The sequence below is a fragment of the Neophocaena asiaeorientalis genome, unplaced genomic scaffold (genome assembly GCF_003031525.2).
Source record: "Neophocaena asiaeorientalis asiaeorientalis breed wild unplaced genomic scaffold, Neophocaena_asiaeorientalis_V1.1 scaffold91, whole genome shotgun sequence".
Classification (NCBI taxonomy): domain Eukaryota; kingdom Metazoa; phylum Chordata; class Mammalia; order Artiodactyla; family Phocoenidae; genus Neophocaena; species Neophocaena asiaeorientalis.
In genome coordinates this window covers 12,918,169-12,935,894 of record NW_020173198.1, presented here as the reverse complement: position 1 = coordinate 12,935,894, position 17,726 = coordinate 12,918,169, and positions in this window count along the sequence as shown.

Genomic DNA, 17,726 nt, shown 5'->3' with positions numbered 1-17,726 from the left:
TTTGAATGAGATAGAAAAAGGCTGTAAACCTCAGCATTTCTCTTGCTGTTTTTCCAGGTTAGCCTTACTTTAAAAATTCTCAGATATAAGTTTATGTTTACCTAAAATGGACAAAAGAATATTTTTAGTAAAGTCCCTTGACTTTCTCAAGGAGAGAAAATAGAGGGTTTTGTTTTTTTGTTTTTATAAATTTATTTATTTATTTTTGGCTGCGTTGGGTCTTCGTTGCTACATGCGGGCTTTCTCTAGTTGCGGTGAGCGGGGGGCTACTCTTCATTGCCGTGCGCGGGCTTCTCATTGCAGTGGCTCCTTTTGTTGCGGAGCATGGGCTCTAGGCGCGCCGGCTTCAGTAGCTGTGGCACGTGGGCTCAGTAGTTGTGGCGCACGGGCTTAGTTGCTCCGCAGCATGTGGGATCCTCCCTGACTAGGGCTGGAACCCGTGTCCCCTGCATTGGCAGGCGGATTCTTAACCACTGTGCCACCAGGGAAGCCCAGAAAATACAGTTTTAAATAAATACTACAGAAATGTAGTACATTTAAAATAATGTTTATAAAAGACGTTTTGTGCATGCCCTCAATACATTTATAATCCCAAACTATTTACTTTGCTTCAATTCTGATCTTTTTTAATAGCCTTATTGAGAACTAGCCCAAGCACTGTACTTATGGAGAAGCAGGTAAAGCACTTTCTCTTGACCTCTCTTCCCCACATTCCATCTTAGTTTATTGCTTTGAGGATGAATGCTGAGCAAAGCAAAGGGGAAGTCAATATTTGACTTTGGTGTGCACTGAATCTCAGTGTTTCGTGAAACCAGAGATCGACACCAATTGTTTCAGGAAGAATTCCATTATGCATTCCCTTTGAATGAGCTATGTATTTATGTGTATTGCCTTATGCAATCTGATTCCTCCAAGGTTTTCTGAGGTAGTTTTAGGACTTCTTCCTCAAGTGATGACAGATTTGAAGGCATCTTGTTATAGTAATATAATAGAATGAAGTTCAGCTGCAATAAAACCCTAATGATGGTGACTTGAACGATAGAAATGTATTTCTTTTTCCTATAAATGAAGCCTAGAGGCAGGTAGCCTGATGCTGGTATGGCAGCTCCATAGTTCTCAGGGACTCATGCTCATTCTATACAGAACACATGACTTTTACCTCATTGCCCAAGATAGTTGCTGGTGCTCCAGCCAGCAGGAAGAAGAAAGGGAGGAAGAAGAGGCAAAATATACATGGAAGCTATCTTTTAGGAAGCTTTCGTAGAAGCCACTATAGATTACTATATATTACTATAGATTACTTCCTCTCACACCTAGGATTTAGTTTCATGGCCATACCTAATTACAGGGGAGGCTGGGATGGGTAATCTTTGTTCTTGGTGACTATATATTAATAAAATGTGCCTAAGTAAAAATCTGGGATTTTATTCCCACAAGAAAAGGGGAGAAGGCATCTTGGTTTCTGCCACTAGCAGAAAGAACATGGTCTTTGAAGTCAGACACATCTAGATTCACATCTAGCACTGATTAATTCTGTGACCTTGTGAAAGTGACACAGTTAAGCCTCCATTTTAATACAAGGATGATATCATCTAGCTCTTATGGTTATTATGGTCTTTCTTCCTAACTTCCATCAAGTATTTCTGTACAATAATAAAACTCTGGATCCTGATATGTGCACCTTACATCATAAGTTCTAAAACATTCAAACATCTTTGGAAACAACTCTTTAGGGAATTCCCTGGCGGTCCAGTGGTTAGGACTCAGCACTTTCACTGCTGTGGCCTGGGTTCATTCCCTGGTCCAGGAACTAAGATCCTTCATGCTGCAGGGCATGGCCAAGAAAAAAAATTTTTAATAAATAAATAAATAACTTCAAAGTCACAAGAATCTCATTAAATTAGAATCCAATGCTTAACACAGAGTGTTTTTTATAGTAAATGTGGACTGAAAGAATAGATATATTTGAAGAATTCTCCCATGAACCCTGTTATACAAACTGTATGATAGATATTGACTGGATGAAAATTAAAGAAAAAATAACTACTCAGATTCTTATTCGGTCAATAGTTTTGAGAAAATTTATGTGGGCTCTGGCTCAGCCCTTCCTTGATTCCATACTTATTGTGAAGGGAGGGATTTTTTTTTTAATTAATTTTTTATTACAAAAGTCAGGGTTCAGAAACAGAACCAATAAGAGATATTTAGATAGATATAGACCTCTCTCTCTCTCTCTTTCTCTCTCTCTCTCTCTATATATAAATCTGTATCTATATCTATATCACCTATATCTATTTCTATATCTGTGTCTGTATCTGTGTCTATATGTATATGTATGTCTATATCTAGAACAAGATTTAGGATAAGGAATTAGCCCATGCAATCATAGAGGCTGAGAATTCTCATGATCTGTCACCTGAAAGCTGGAGACCCAGGAAAGCCAGTGGTTTCATTCAGAGGCCTGAGAGCTAGGAAGTCGGTGGTGTAGAATCCATACCGAGTCTGAAGGCCTGAGAACCAGGAATCCCGAGAGCAGGAGTAGATGGATGTCCCATCTCAGACAGACAGTGAATCCTCACTTCCCCTCTGCCATTTTGCTCTATGGGACCTTCAACAGATGGGGTGATGCTCACCCACATCCACTTCACTCAGTCCCCCAAGTTAAATGTTAACCTCCGCACAGCCACTCCTGGAAATACCTCACAGACACACCTGGAAATGATGTTTAAGCATGTATCTGGATACCCCATGTCCCAGTCAAACTGACACATAAAATTAACCATCTCATAAAGTAACAAAAAAAATTGGTTGCAAACAATTTGGGAGTACAGAAATGTTTAAAATAAACTATTGACGCTCATCACTGTCTTCATCCTTTAGCTTCATTCTCCAAAGATAATTGCTGTTTGTAGTGTGGGCTTTTTCCTTTCTGACATTTTTTGCTACACATATTCAAAAATAAAAATATAGTGATAATACCAAACACTATTCTGCAACATACTTTTTTTCCTTACAATACATCTTGGACCACTGAGCAACATCTGTGTGTAAAAGCTGCCCTCATTGTTTTTTACCGCTGCATACTACTCCATTGTATGGATTTCCCCCTAAATTTCTTAAGTAGTGCCTGAATGTGGATGTTTAGACTCTGTCCAGTTTTCCTCTAGCACAAACAATGTTGCCAGGAATATCCTGTACAAATATTTTTGCTTGCATCTATGGCTAAAATTCCTAGAAACTGAGATCACTTGCCTAAGGATGTGTTCAGCTGGCACTGAAACATAGAATGACAAAATGCCAGAAGACATTTAGACATCTTTTGATTGCCATTATCTGAGTGGTATCTGGGCTGACAAGAAATTTCCCACTGGACAGAGATATATAGAGTCTTTCGTATTTCTAATGCTCACTTCTCCTTGCCACCTCTTTGCCCCAACAGCCCAGCGGGTTAACCACTTCTTGACCACTATCATGTTGGCAAGAGAAAAACAAGCCTGTTCACTGTGTCCCTAAAGTACTGCTAGCATTTTTTTAAATATATAATTCAAAAAGATACATGCATACCAGTGTTTATTGCAGCACTATTTACAATAGCCAAGACATGGAAGCAACCTAAGTGTCCAGCGACAGATGAATGGATAAAGATGTGGTATATATTATATACGGTGGAATATTTCTCAGCCATAAAAAAGAAGGAAATAATGCCATTTGCAGCAACATGGATGGACCTAGAGATTATCATACTAAGTGAAGTAGGTCAGACAGAGAAAGATAAATATCATATGATATCACTTATATGTGGAATCTAAAATATGACACAAACAAACCTATCTACAAAACAGAAACAGACTCACAGACTTTGAAAACAAACTTTTGGTTACCAAAGGGGAAACGGTGGGGGACGGATAAATTAAGAGTTTGTGATTTACACATACATACCACTATATATAAAATAGGTAAACAACAAGAACCTATTGTATAGCACAGGGAACTACATTCAGTATCTTGTAATGATCTATAAGGGAAAAGAATCTGAAAAAGAACAGACCTATATATGTATAACTGAATCACTTTGCTGTACCCCTGAAACTAACACAATATTTTAAACCAATTATACTTCAATTAAAACATAACTGGGGCTTCCCTGGTGGTGCAGTGGTTGAGAGTCCGCCTGCCAGGGGACACGGGTTCGTGCCCCGGTCCGGGAAGATCCCACATGCCGCAGAGCGGCTGGGCCCGTGAGCCATAGCCGCTGAGCCTGCGCGTCCGGAGCCTGTGCTCCGCAATGGGAGAGACCACAACAGTAAGAGGCCCGCGTACCGCAAAAAAAAACCCAAACAAACAAAAATAAAAACCATAACTGACAGCATTTTTAAAAATTTTATTTATTTGTTTGGCTGAGTTGGGTCTTCATTGCTGTCGCGGGCTTTCTCTAGCTGTGGAGAGTGGGGACTACTCTTCATTGCAGTGCACGGGCTTCTCATTGTGGTGGCTTCTCTTGTTGCGGGGCACGGGGTCTAGGCACACAGGCTTCAGAAGTTGTGGCACGTGGGCTCAGTAGTTGTGGCGCCTGGGCTTCGTTGCTCTGCGGCATGTGGGATCTTCCCCAACCTGGGCTCGAACCCGTGTGGCCTGTATTGGCAGGGGGATTCTTAACCACTGTGCCACCAGGGAAGTCCCTGATAACATTTTTGAAAGCAGAGATGATGCTTCAATTAAACTGTTTACTTTAGGTCGGGGTGAGCAAACCAAAACCTGTGCGCCAAATCCAGCTACCATTTCTTTTTATACAGTCCATGAGTTAAAAATGGTTTTTACATTTATAAGTAGTTGGGGAAAAAATTAAAAGATAAATAATATTAGTGATGGGTAAAAATTACATGAAATTCAAATTTCACATCCACATGTGAAGTTTTGTTGGAGCACAGTCATATACACTCATTCACATATTGTCTGTGGCTGCTTTCACAGAACAAGGATGGAGTCCGGTGGTTGCAACAGAAACTCTATGGCCCACAAAGCTGAAAATATTTACTATCTGGCCTTTTACAGAAAATATTTTCCAACTGTTCCTTTAGGTCTATAGTGTTATTTTTTCTTGCGTATCTGTCTCATTTTTTTCCTCTAAGTTTTTCTCTATAATTCTGTTACTTCTTTTTTTCTTCAACTCTTCTGCAAAGATGATACTGCAAGTTAGCAAAGCCCATTTTAATAGTGAATTGTACTTTCCTACTTGCCAGGTTTCTGAAGGTAAAATATATTTTAGGGAAAATAAAGAGTAATGGCTTTGACTTTGGTCTAAAATTAATTTTGGTCACAATATTAACACAAAGCTAATGAATTTCAGAAGGAAGGGTTTTTTTGGTTTTGTTTTGTTTTTAGTGAATGAAACAATGTAGCTCTGAATCCTTCTAGTTTTATGTTTCTCTAGAGAGAAAGATTTGAGGGTAGGAGCCAGAGGAACCCCTTCACATTTGGGGTCCACTGAAACAAAAACAAATAATTAACTCTTTCTGAACCAGAGCTGGTCAGAGGCGGAACAGCTGCTAAAGTATCTCTGAAATACCTCTCAACTCAGGGATGCAGAGAAGGGCTTGGTCTTTTTAGATTAATTCCTTGGCTATCTGGTGATTGTAAGGTGACAGGGTCGCCTTTAGCATCAAAGGAGAGGATGTGAGAAGGCATTCTGGTGGTCTCTTTCCAGGGGGGCTCCCACATTGAGAGGACTGTATGGGGCAGTGAGAATGGACCATGGTTGATGGCTGGCTAATGGGGCCAGAGCTTGGAAATGAGATGGCTCCCTGAGAATCAGACTATTAAACAGATGGTTCAAAGTGTGTTCCCAGGGACTTCCCCAGCCGTCCAGTGGTTAGGACTCCGTGATTCCACTGCAGGGGGCTCGGGTTGGATCCCTGGTCAGGGAACTAGGATCCCCTGTGCCAGCTGCATGGCCAAAAAAAGAAAAAACAACAGTGTGTTCCCAGACCCACAGCACAAGCTTCTCCTGGGACTCGATACAAATGCAAGTCATCAGACCTATACCCTAGACCAACTGACTCAGAAACCCTGAGGGCAAGGCCCACCACTCTGTTTTAACAAGCCTCCAGGTGATGGTGATGCTTGCTTCAACTTAAGAACAGCTGCATCCAATCCACGCCTAATGGTTCAGAGTGGAGGCGGCTCTCAAGGGACCGCAGCTCCTACACTGTTGGTGGGAATGTAAATTGGTGCAGTCGCTGTGGAAGATGGTACAGAGGTTCCTTAAAAAACAAGTAGAATTACCACATGATCCTGAAATCCCACTTTTAGCATATATCTGGAGAAAATGCTATTTCGAAAAGAAACGTGTACCCCAGTGTTCATTGCAGCACTATTTACAATAGTCAGGACATGGAAGCAAACTAAATTTTCATTGACAGATGAATGGATAGAGAAGATATGATATATATCTTATATATATCATTATATATGATATATATCTTGTATATCATATATATGATATATATCATATATAATGATATATATCTTATATATATCATTATATATGATATATATCTTATATATCATTTATAATATGATATATATGTAAAATGTAATATTACTCAACCATAAAGAAGAATGAAATAATGCCATTTGCAGCAAGATGGATAGAGCTAGAGATTATCATACTAAGTGAGGTAAGCCAGACAATGACAAATATCATATAATATCACTTATATGTGGAGTCCTAAAAAAAAAAGATACAAATAAACTTATTTAAAAACAGAAATAAACCTACAGACATAGAAAACAAACTTATGGTTATCAAAGAGGAAGGGGGGAGGGATAAATTAGGAGTTTGACATTAACACATACACACTACCAAATATAAGGTAACCAACAAGGACCCATTGTATGGCACAGGGAACTATACTCAATATTTTGTAATAACCTATAAGGGAAAAGAGTCTGAAGAAGAATATAGATATATATATATGTATGACTGAATCACTTTGCTGTGCACCTGAAACAAACACAAAATTGTAAATCAACTGTACTTCAATTAAAAAAGAAAAAAGAAGAGAGAGAGAGAGACTGTATGTCTCCTAGGGCTGTTAAGTTTGAAGTTTTCTGTTTGTTGGTTGGTTGTTTCTACTAATGACAATGGCAACAATCTAGCTAGAGCTTAGTAAGTCTCAGGTACTCTGGTACATTAAAATAATAATAGCTACCACTTACTGAGTGCTTAATGTGTTCCAAAGTGCTTTATTCTACCATCTCACTTGATTTCGAGAATAATTTCATGAGGTAGGTGTTGTCATTACCTCCATAATACAAATGAGAAAACTGGGGTACAGAGAAGTTATGCTCTTTGGTGAAAGGTAATAAAGGATGTGACCCAGGATGTGAGCCAGGTGGTCAGGCTCCAGAGCCCTCACCTGTGACCACTATGTATTGTCAATGGTGTTCTGAGATGCATTAATGAATTCATTTTATCCTCTCCATATTACTTAGAATGTGAAATTCATTAAACAAATTTTATTTTATTTTAATTGAAGTATAGTTCATTTACAATGTTTCAGGTGTATAGCAAAGCGATTCAGTTAAACACAACTGTTTGTGTATAGATATATATATTCTTTTTCAGATTCTCTTCCATTATAGGTTATTACAAGATATTGAATATAGTTCCCTGTGCTACACAGTAGGTCTCTGTTGTCATTAAACAAATTTTATAGTGGAAGAGTCAGAGGAGGTTTAGGAGGAGCTACATTTCCTCATTAAAGGCTCAGCCGGATGGAGAAGCTGTCCTGCCTCTTGTGCTCAGTTGTCTGGGCTATCCCACATGCTTTCTCCTCACGCTTGCCATTGTGTTGGCACACAGCGGGTCATCGTCGCTGAGTGCTGCCAGCTGTTGATTCAGAGACCGTGTCCCAACCCTGTTTGTGGGCAGCCTGACCTGTTCCTTAGGTCATATAAAGAACAGGTCCTACAATTACCCCCAAACTGAGTACTACCAGAAAGAAGATTCCCCAGGAGCCTCCTTGAAGCTTGCTGTAACCCAGCAAAGACAAGTCCTGATTCAAGCATGATTCATTTGTACGGTTTTCATTAGTAAATAAATTGGGTGGGGGGAAAGACATCAATTAGAATGTGTGGTTAAATAATCAGAAAGATGCAGAAAATCCTTGGCCTGGAGGAAATCAGTGTATTCCATTAACACTAATTAAGAAACACAGAATATCCTTCCAGGCTGCGTGAGGCTCAGGATTCAGGAACACTGCAGTGGTACAGAAAGTCTGGCTGCTTTCAAGTTTGAGAAATCTGGTCATTTCAGGGTATCAGGCTCAGATTCTGACCACCCATGTGAGCTGGAGGGTGCGGGGTGGGTGGGGAGTGGGGCATGAATCACTTTTCAGAGTTCACCGGGGGCTATCTTGGAGGCTGGCTATTGAAACCGAGCAGGATCCGGTGGGGCTCCTGGGCACAAATCCTTTCTTCCTCCCCCTTTCTTGTTTATAGGAAATGGGCTTCATTCAGCCTCCTAGACCTTCCCTGAGTTCCAAAGGGCAGATTCCAACAGTTGTTAATCAGGGAAGGGATGCAGAAATACGGGAGGAGCAGTCAAGAAACAGTAGTGCAGGGCTTCCCTGGTGGCGCAGTGGCTGAGAGTCCGCCTGCCGATGCGGGGAACATGGGTTCGTGCCCTGGTTAGGGAGGATCCCACATGCCGTGGAGCGGCTGGTCCCGTGAGCCATGTCTGCTGAGCCTGAGCGTCCGGAGCCTGTGCTCCGCAGCGGGAGAGGCCACAACAGTGAGAGGCCTGCATACCGCAAAAAAGACCAATAGTGCAGCCTTGGGGCAAGGTCCTGTTTCCTCCTCAAGGAACATACAGGGACTTCCCTGGCAGTCCAGTGGTTAGGACTGCACTCTCACTGCCGAAGGCCTGGGTTCAATCCCTGGTTGGGGAACTAAGATCCCACAAGCCGTGTGCGGCACAGCCAAAAACAACAACAATAACAAAGGAATAGGCATAACAATATCTTTGAGTTCTTCTGCAGAAATAAGGCCTCCACCCATGTGGAGGAGGGTAGCTTCAGGCTGAGCACAAGATCCTGGAGCACCGCCATTTACCTCCCCACCAACCAATCAGAAGAAAGTCACACACCCCGTAGTCCTCACCCCAGTTGTTGCCTATAAAAATTTCTCCCCCACCAAGCCAACAGAGAGTTCAGGGTTTTTGAGCACGAGCTACCTTTTCTCCTAGCTGGGCCCTGCAGTAAACCTTTCTCTGCTCCAAATTCCCGACATTTCGGTTTATTTGACATCACTGTGCGTCAGGCACGTGAACTTGAGTTCAGTAACATTACTACAATGAGCAACTTCTCTGATTCTGACTCCTGGGAACTCACTCTACTCTCATTACACTGACCATCCTTCTGTTTTTCTAACATGCTACACTGGTTTCAAACCCGGGCCCTTTGCCAGCTCTTCCTTCCACTTGGATACCCTTTCCTCTGATCTTTGCTTCCTCCTAACATTCAGGTTTTGGCTCAAAACATCCTTAGAGAAGTGTTTCCTAATCATTCTAATACTGCTCTTCCTCATGGCCTCCACTCCAGGCCAATCCACCACAATCAACCTATGTATTCTCTTCACTCTCTGAAATCATCTCAATTACTCATTGGTTCGCTTAGCCTCTATCTCCCTGCGCTGGACCTCAGCATCCTGGGAGCAGGGCTTCACCGTTGGGCACACTCACCACATCATCCTCAGCACCTGCAAAGTGCCTGGTACATAGTAACTGAACTACTTGTATTAGCCTGGAGCTCCCCTGGGGGAAAAATTCCAGATTCCTCACATTTCCTCACTCCCTCCTGCCATCATGGACCTGATCTGAAATCTGATCCTGTGTTGGTACTAAGCATTATTCACTGTGCCGACCCACAAGTCTGCACAGCCCTGCTGTCCCCCTGGGGAGGGGAGGGGAGGGGAAGAAGAGCCTGGGTTACTGGCTGAGGAGCTGCCTTGCTTCAGGCTTGCCTGAACCTGGCAGCCTAAGCTCACCCTCCCAGCCCAGAAGGCTTTTTTTTTTTCTGATGGTGATTATTTGAATGAGGCACTTTTAACTGCACATCCCCAGCAAGGGCTTCTTGGCAGGGTACCCATTAACACTGGCCTAAATGGGAATCATCTGGAGGGAGTGAAGCCCCAGGGACCACTCAGAAAGCTTTAGCGAGCTGCGGCCTCCTCCTTCACTGCAGTTTCCCCAGGCAATTAAATGGGCAGCAACGAGATTGCTCCCTTAGCATCTCCAGCCTCTGGGGCTCAGAGGCTGCTGGAGATGGTTGGTCCCTGCTGCCTGCAAATCAACCATCTGCCTATCAGACTCCCTTCCACCCTCTCTGCATCCTTCCCTATCCCCTTCCTCCCTTGCTCCCTCCCTCCCCCTCTTCCTTCTTTCCTTTCCTCCCTTCCCAGTCTAAGAAAGTTACAAAAAGTCTGAATTCTCCAGCTCTCCACCTCTTAGCCCTAGCTGTTGGCTCTACCCACTCCATCCTTTTCTCCTGTATCTCACCTGCCTCTAAAATCTGAAATATCGAGGTGACCTACTTTCGCTTTATAAGTGGAGGCCGTGGAGCTGTGGGCCAGGTGAATGGGAGAAGTGGGCAGAGGCGTGCAGAGGCGTCCAGCTAGCAAGAAAGTGGGGCCCCAAGGGTTATCCAGCCAGGCTGCTGGTGGCTGCTGGCAGGTGTAGATTTTCAAAGCTTGGCATCTTGGGCAGCATTCATGCACCTGGAGTTCTTGACCTGCAGCATTTTAGGGGCAGCTCTTTTGGTAGCAAATTGAACAGACACTGGGATTTCTATAGCCAGAGTGCTATGTTGGACCTGGCATTTACTGAGTGTTGCCACCACAGTGCTAAGCAAGGTGATCCAATTAAGAATACTTGTGAGCACTTTATAAGGCAAGAACTTTGCACACACCATCTGGTTTGAATTCTCCCCAAAGCTCCGCGAGATGGGAATGATTTGTGCCCATCTTTCACATGAGGAAACTGAGGTGCCAAGAGGTTAATTTGTACTGTTTCTCAAGTTACCAGAACTCTGGGAGATGAGAATCATAATCTCCATTTTATGCATGAAAATCCTGAGTCTTGAGGATAAAGGTCACAGGCAGGGCCGGTAAGTGGGAAATCTAGAACTCATCAGCGGTCTCCTAGGCATGTTATCCTGAACTGCAGTGCTCAGATAAATTGCTACCATTTGCAAAATTTTATTTTATTTTTTATTGATTTTTTAATTGGCGTATAACTGCATTACAATGTTGTGTTAGTTTCTGCTGTACAATGAAGTGAATCAGCTATATGTATACCTATATCCCCTCCCTCCCATGCCCAACCCTCAATCCCACCCATCTAGGTCGTCACAGAGCACTGAGCTGAGCTCCCTGTGCCATACTGCACGTTCTTACTAGCTATCTATTTTACACATGGTAGTGTATATACGTCAAACCTAATCTCCCAGTTCACCCCACCCTCCCCTTCCCCTGCTGTGTCCACACATCCATTCTCTACATCTGCGTCTCTATTCCTGCCATGCAAATAGGTTCTTCTGTACCATTTTTGTAGATTCCACATATATGTGTTAATATATGATATTTGTTTTTCTCTTTCTGACTTACTTCACTCTGTATGACAAACTCTAGGTCCATCCACATCTCTACAGATGACCCAATTTCTTTCCTTTTTATGGCTGAGTAATATTCCATTGTATATATGTATCACATCTTCTTTATCCATTCATGTAAAATTTTAAAGCTCAGTTGCTAGGAGAATTATTTACTCATTCAGTGAGTATTTTCTGCACACCAATTAGACGTTAAGACCCAGTGGTGGTGAAGTAGATTGCAAACCTGGCTTCTCATGCATCTTTCCTCTTCAGCCACACCCCTTTGCAACATGACAGAGTGCCAGTCTAGACCTCAGGAGGCCTTGCAGCTCTGCTCTCTCTTGGAACACTATGAGCTCCATGGGAACAGTCCTGGGCTCAGCAGCCAAGGCATGAGAGACAAATGGCCCAGTCACACATGTCACCTTAGCTGGCAGCCAGCAAACCACTCCCAAGAAACAGAGCTGCATGGTTAACCAGCAGCTGATCATAGATGCATAAGTGAGCACAGCCCAGACCAGAACTGCCCTGCTGAGTCCAGCCCAAAGTGCCAACCCACACAATCATGAGCTCAGCGATTCTCAGAGCGTATCCTCCAGCCCAGCAGCAACAGCATCACCTGGGAGCCTGTTAGAAATGCAAATTTTCAGACTCATCTAAAACTACTGAATCATAAACTCTAGGAGTGGGCCCAAGTAACCTTTTTAAACAAGCCGTCTGGGTGACTGTGATGCATGCTAAAGTTGAAGAACCACTAAATACGTGGTGTTATTTATTTATTTATTTTGCGGTACACGGGCCTCTCACTGTTGTGGCCTCTCCCGTTGTGGAGCACAGGCTCCTGACACGCAAGCTCATCGGCCATGGCTCACGGGCCCAGCTGCTCCGCGGCATGTGGGATCTTCCTGGACCGGGGCACAAACCCGCGTCCCCTGCATCGGCAGGCGGGCTCTCAACCACTGCGCCACCAGGGAAGCCCTACGTGGTGTTATTTTAAGCCACTAAGTTTTGGGGTGGTTTGTTACCCAGCAGAAGCTAACTAATACGGGTGAGGCAGTGAAGCTCACCAATGCCCTTGAGATGCTCAAAGTTCATCAGGGGAGACAACATATTCTTAAACATAAAAATTCTGGGACTTCCCTGCTGGCGCAGTGGTTAAGAATCCGCCTGCCAGGGCAGGGGATACAGGCTCAAGCCCTGGTATGGGAAGATCCCACATGCCGTGGAGCAACTAAGCCTGTGCACCACAACTACTGAGCCTGTGCTCTAGAACCCATGAGCCACAACTACTGAGCCTGTGTGCCATAACTACTGAAACCCATGTGCCTAGAGCCCGTGCTCTGCAGCAAGAGAAGCCACTGAAATGAGGAGGCTGTGCACCACAACGAAGAGTAGCTCCTGCTCGCCACAACTAGAGAAAGCCCTAGTGCAGCAACGAAGACCTAATGCAGCCAAAAGTAAATAATATAAATAAAAATTAATTTTAAAAAATTCTGTAATGAAAAAAAAAAAATTCTGTAATGTATAAGGCCAGATATTAAAATTATGAACCACTCTCAAATTGCATAATAATAATAATACTTAAATAAGCACTTACTATGTGCTTGGTTGTAAAGTACTTTGCATTCATTATTTCATGTAGTCCTCATAGGAACTTTTTGAGGTCAGTGCTTTTTTTTTTTTTTAATTTTTAAATTTTATTTATTTATTTTTGGCTACATTGGATCTTCATTGATGCACGCAGGTTCTCTCTAGCTGTGGTGAGCGGGGGCTACTCTTTGTTGCGGTGCGCGGGCTTCTCATTGTGGTGGCTTCTCTTGTTGTGAAGCATGGGCTCTAGGCATGCAGGCTTCAGTAGCTGCAGCACGTGGGCTCAGTAGTCGTGGCTCCTGGGCTCTAGAGTGTAGGCTCAGTAGTTGTGGCTCACGGGCTTAGTTGCTCTGCGGCATGTGGGATCTTCCTGAACCAGGGATCTAACCCATGTCCCCTGCATTGGCAGGCAGATTCCTAACCACTGTGCTACCAGGGAAGTCCCAGTGCTCTTTTTAATGCCCATTTTATAGATGAAGAAATTGAGGCCTAAAGAAGATAAGAGCTTTGCCAGAGGTCACTTAACCAGCCAGTGGCAGAGCCAGGATTCTGCCCCAGGTGCCTGCCAGACCCTGAAGCCCACACTCTTGTGTGGTGCGGGATCTGCACCCTAACTGTGGTGCAGAAAATGTGGCCATACAGAGGGAAAACCTCACCATTCCACAGGCGAGTCAGGAGAGTTTTTATGGAAGGGGAAGTACCTGGGTTGACCTCAAAGGCCAGGCAGTATCGGGACACGTGGCAGCAGAAGAGAAGAAGAATTTCAGGTGGAGGAAACAACTTGAGCAAAGGTGAGGGAGCAAGCAAACCTCAGGAAGAGCAAGTAGCTTCACTGACAGAAGAGAGTGTTCCAAGGAAGGACTGGAGTGGAATTTTAAATTCAGAGCATTACAAAGATCCAGCATTAATCATGTTGTTGGACACGAGGTGTGGAAAGGTTATTTGAAATATTAAATTATTCAACCCAGCATTAACAGAATGTCTCCTGAATTTTGGGTAGTGTGGTCTCTGAATTGATTTCCCTCCACCATTTGACTAGAAATAGTTTGAAGATGTTTGACTTGAAAGGTAGCGGAAATATTTTGTTGTTGTTTTAGTTTAATCTCTCATATGAATTTTTTATTTAGATTTTTTTTTCTTGAACCGTATGGAGCAGGTAAGACCTTCTTCCTTCCGCTTTCCTCTCTTTATACATTAACAATCAAGAGAGGGACCACTTTGGGACTTCCCTGGTGGTCCAGTGGGTAAGACTCCATGCTCCCAATGCAGGGGGCCCAGATTCAATCCCTGGTTGAGGAACTAGACCCCGCATGCATGCCGCAACTAAAGAGTTTGCATGCAGCAACCAAGAAGACTGCATGCCACAACTAAAGATCCCGTGTGCCACAACGAAGATCCTGCATAGCACAACTAACACCTGGAGCAGCCAAAATAAATAAATACATAAATAAATTAATTAATTTAAAAAGGAGGGACTAATTCAGTGAGCCTTGAAGAATGGTGAATGTGTGCAGGATTCTGCCATGTTTACCATAAGTTAAGATGCTTCTCCTGCTCCCAAGGAACTTAGAAATTTAACTGGACCCTAAACTGTCTGGCACAAATTCTAAAGATAATTAACAGTGAGAGAAGAGAAAAACCAGCATAGATTGGAGAAACCAGGAAGTCCTTCAGGGAGAAGTTAGTACCAGTGGAGTAGAAAAACATTCAGCTTCACACTGACATTCAGTATGTTAGTGCCATCCTTAGAATCAAGTAGAATATATCCTTATCTAATTTAGAAAAACAAAGAGATGACCCTTTGCCTAAACATTTCTTGGAATCTTTTCAATCTGAAATAGTAAATGTGTTTTACCTGTTGGGTAAATTCTGCTTGGAGTGCTATCTTGAAAAGGATTTTGAGTCTCTGACACTCTCAGGGGAAATGAGTGCTGGAATCAATTAGTGATGTCTGCCACAGGTATGGGAGGAGCAAGGAAGACTATTTTACATGTATGACTTCTCTCTTCCATACTTTTCTCGGCAAATTATAATAACATTTTTGTTTTCATATACTCAACTAGCTGAAATCTTTAACTGGATATCACATCTTGCTTTTGACTTTTAGGACAGAGACACGTAAGAAAAATTAAACAATTATTCAAAAGGAGAATCTTCCAGTACACTTCTGTTCAGCTAGTTAAATTTTAAACTGATATCCTGCACTTTATTTAGAGGATTGTAAGTTGATTCCTTTATATTCTGAAAGATGACTCGAGGTACAACAAATCCTGGATAATGTAAGGATAAACTATATATCTGTATAAATACCAAGTTGTGTTCTGTTGAAAATATATGTTCTTGGCTGAGAATCTACTTGTATTAAGAAGGGAACATTCATTTAAGGATATAGTTACTTGCCAGAGTGGTATTAGGTGATTCTAAAGTGTTTGATTCTAATTAACTTAAGATAGCAACTCTATGTGCTGGAGGATAGAAATCAGGAAGAGAAGTGGGTCACACGGAGGAAATTTTTTCTTGATTAGATAACAACAATAGCAAGAGGCATGGGGGGAGGTTAGCAGGGTTGCACACTGCACAACTCTAGGACAGGTTATCTGTGACACAGTCATTTGAGACATACTGAATGGGACTCCCTAGCATTGCACTGTCCAGGGAATTGCCTGGCAGTCCAGAGATTAGAACTCAGTGCTTTCACTGAGGTGGGCCTGGGTTCGATCCCTGGTCAGGGAACTAAGATCCCACAAGCCTCACGGTGAGGCCAAAAAACAAAACAAATCAAAGCAACCCCCCCCCAAAACAAACAAGAAACAAACCAAAAAACCCCCCTCCTCCCCAAAACCAAAACCAAAACCAAAACCAAACCAAACAAACAAACAAGCAAACAAAAGAACATATTCTGTAATAAAAAAGGTAGAGAAAGTAGGAAAAGAAATTTTGGATAACCAACAAGGACCTAGCACAGAGAACTATACTCAATATTCTGTAATAACCAATAAGGGAATAGAATGTGAACAAAAATAGATATATATGTGTATACAACTGAATCACTTTGCTGTACACCTGAAACTAATACAACATTATAAATCAATGATACTTCAATTAAAGAAAAAAAGTTTTGATCACATTAGATAAAATAAAGTAGTAATGGGGAAAAGGTTAGGGGAGGGAAATTTGGCAATATGCCAGGGCATTTTTCCCCCAGTTTCATTGAGAGAAAATAGACATACATCACTGTATAAGTTTAGGGTATACAGCATGATGGTATGATTTACATGCCAAAGCACTGCTCAAAAATTTGTATCACATTTGTTTATAATGTATCACAGTGATTTATTTTGCTGTCACACTTTCTTCCTCAAAATTTGTTTCACACACACACACACACACACATAGAACTGTGGCCTCCATAATGTGACTTAAGTCTAGGTGTGTAGCAATCTCAACTCTTTAAACTATGCAGAGAAATCTAGACACAACCTGGGGATCGGGGGCAGGCAGCTCCATGAATTCCAAGGCATGGTGCCTAAAACCCTCTCAAAGATTGGTCCTGCAAATTCGAACTTCCAAAGTGATGATAGATTCAGTGCTATAAAAGGAAAACATGTTTATGTTTGCCTAATGTCCCTTGGAAGAGAGGGCAAAATCATCCCCACTTGGGAACCACTGCTCTAGAATAGCTCTGTTCAACAGAAATATTATGTGAGCCACATATGTAATTTTAAGCTTTCTAGTAGCTACACTAAAAAAGTAAAAAGAAGCAGGTGAGATTGCTTTTAATAACATATTTTACTTGACCCAATAGCATCAAAATATCATCATTCTGCTATGTAATCAATAGGAAAAACTGACATACCTTATACTCTCTTTTTTCTTTAATACTAAGTCTTAGAAATCCTGTATTCTACATACACAGCACATCTCAGTTGGGACTAACTCCTTTCCAAGTTCTCAACAGCCCATGTGGCTTGTGGCTGCCATACTTGACAGTATAGTTCTAGAACATAAGATCCATGAGGGTCTGTTTTTTTACATGGCTGTATCTTTAGTGCCTAATACCATGTATGCATAAACCATAGCAGACCCTTAATAGATATTTTAAAGTAAATGATGAAGTGCATATCCAATTCTATTTGTAAGGGAGAGGAAGGGCACTCTTGTCTAAAGTAGGGCACTTTATTTATCTTATTTTATTTTATTTTTTGGCCGTGCAGCGCTGCATGCCGGATCCTAGTTTCCCGACCAGGGATTGAACCCGCGCCCCCAGCAGTGGAAGCGCGGAGTCTTAACCACCGGACTGCCAGGGAAGTCCCTAAAGTAGGGCACTTTAAAAGCAGCAGTGAGGGCAAACCGAAGCAAGTCAGAGTAATGATCCCATCTGGTGAGGGTTTAAATCCTGCACAAGATGAAGTTCATAAAACTACTATTAAGGAGGCCAGTTGGCTGTTAGGTGCATGAAGTGTGAGGGTGGAGCGTGTACACACA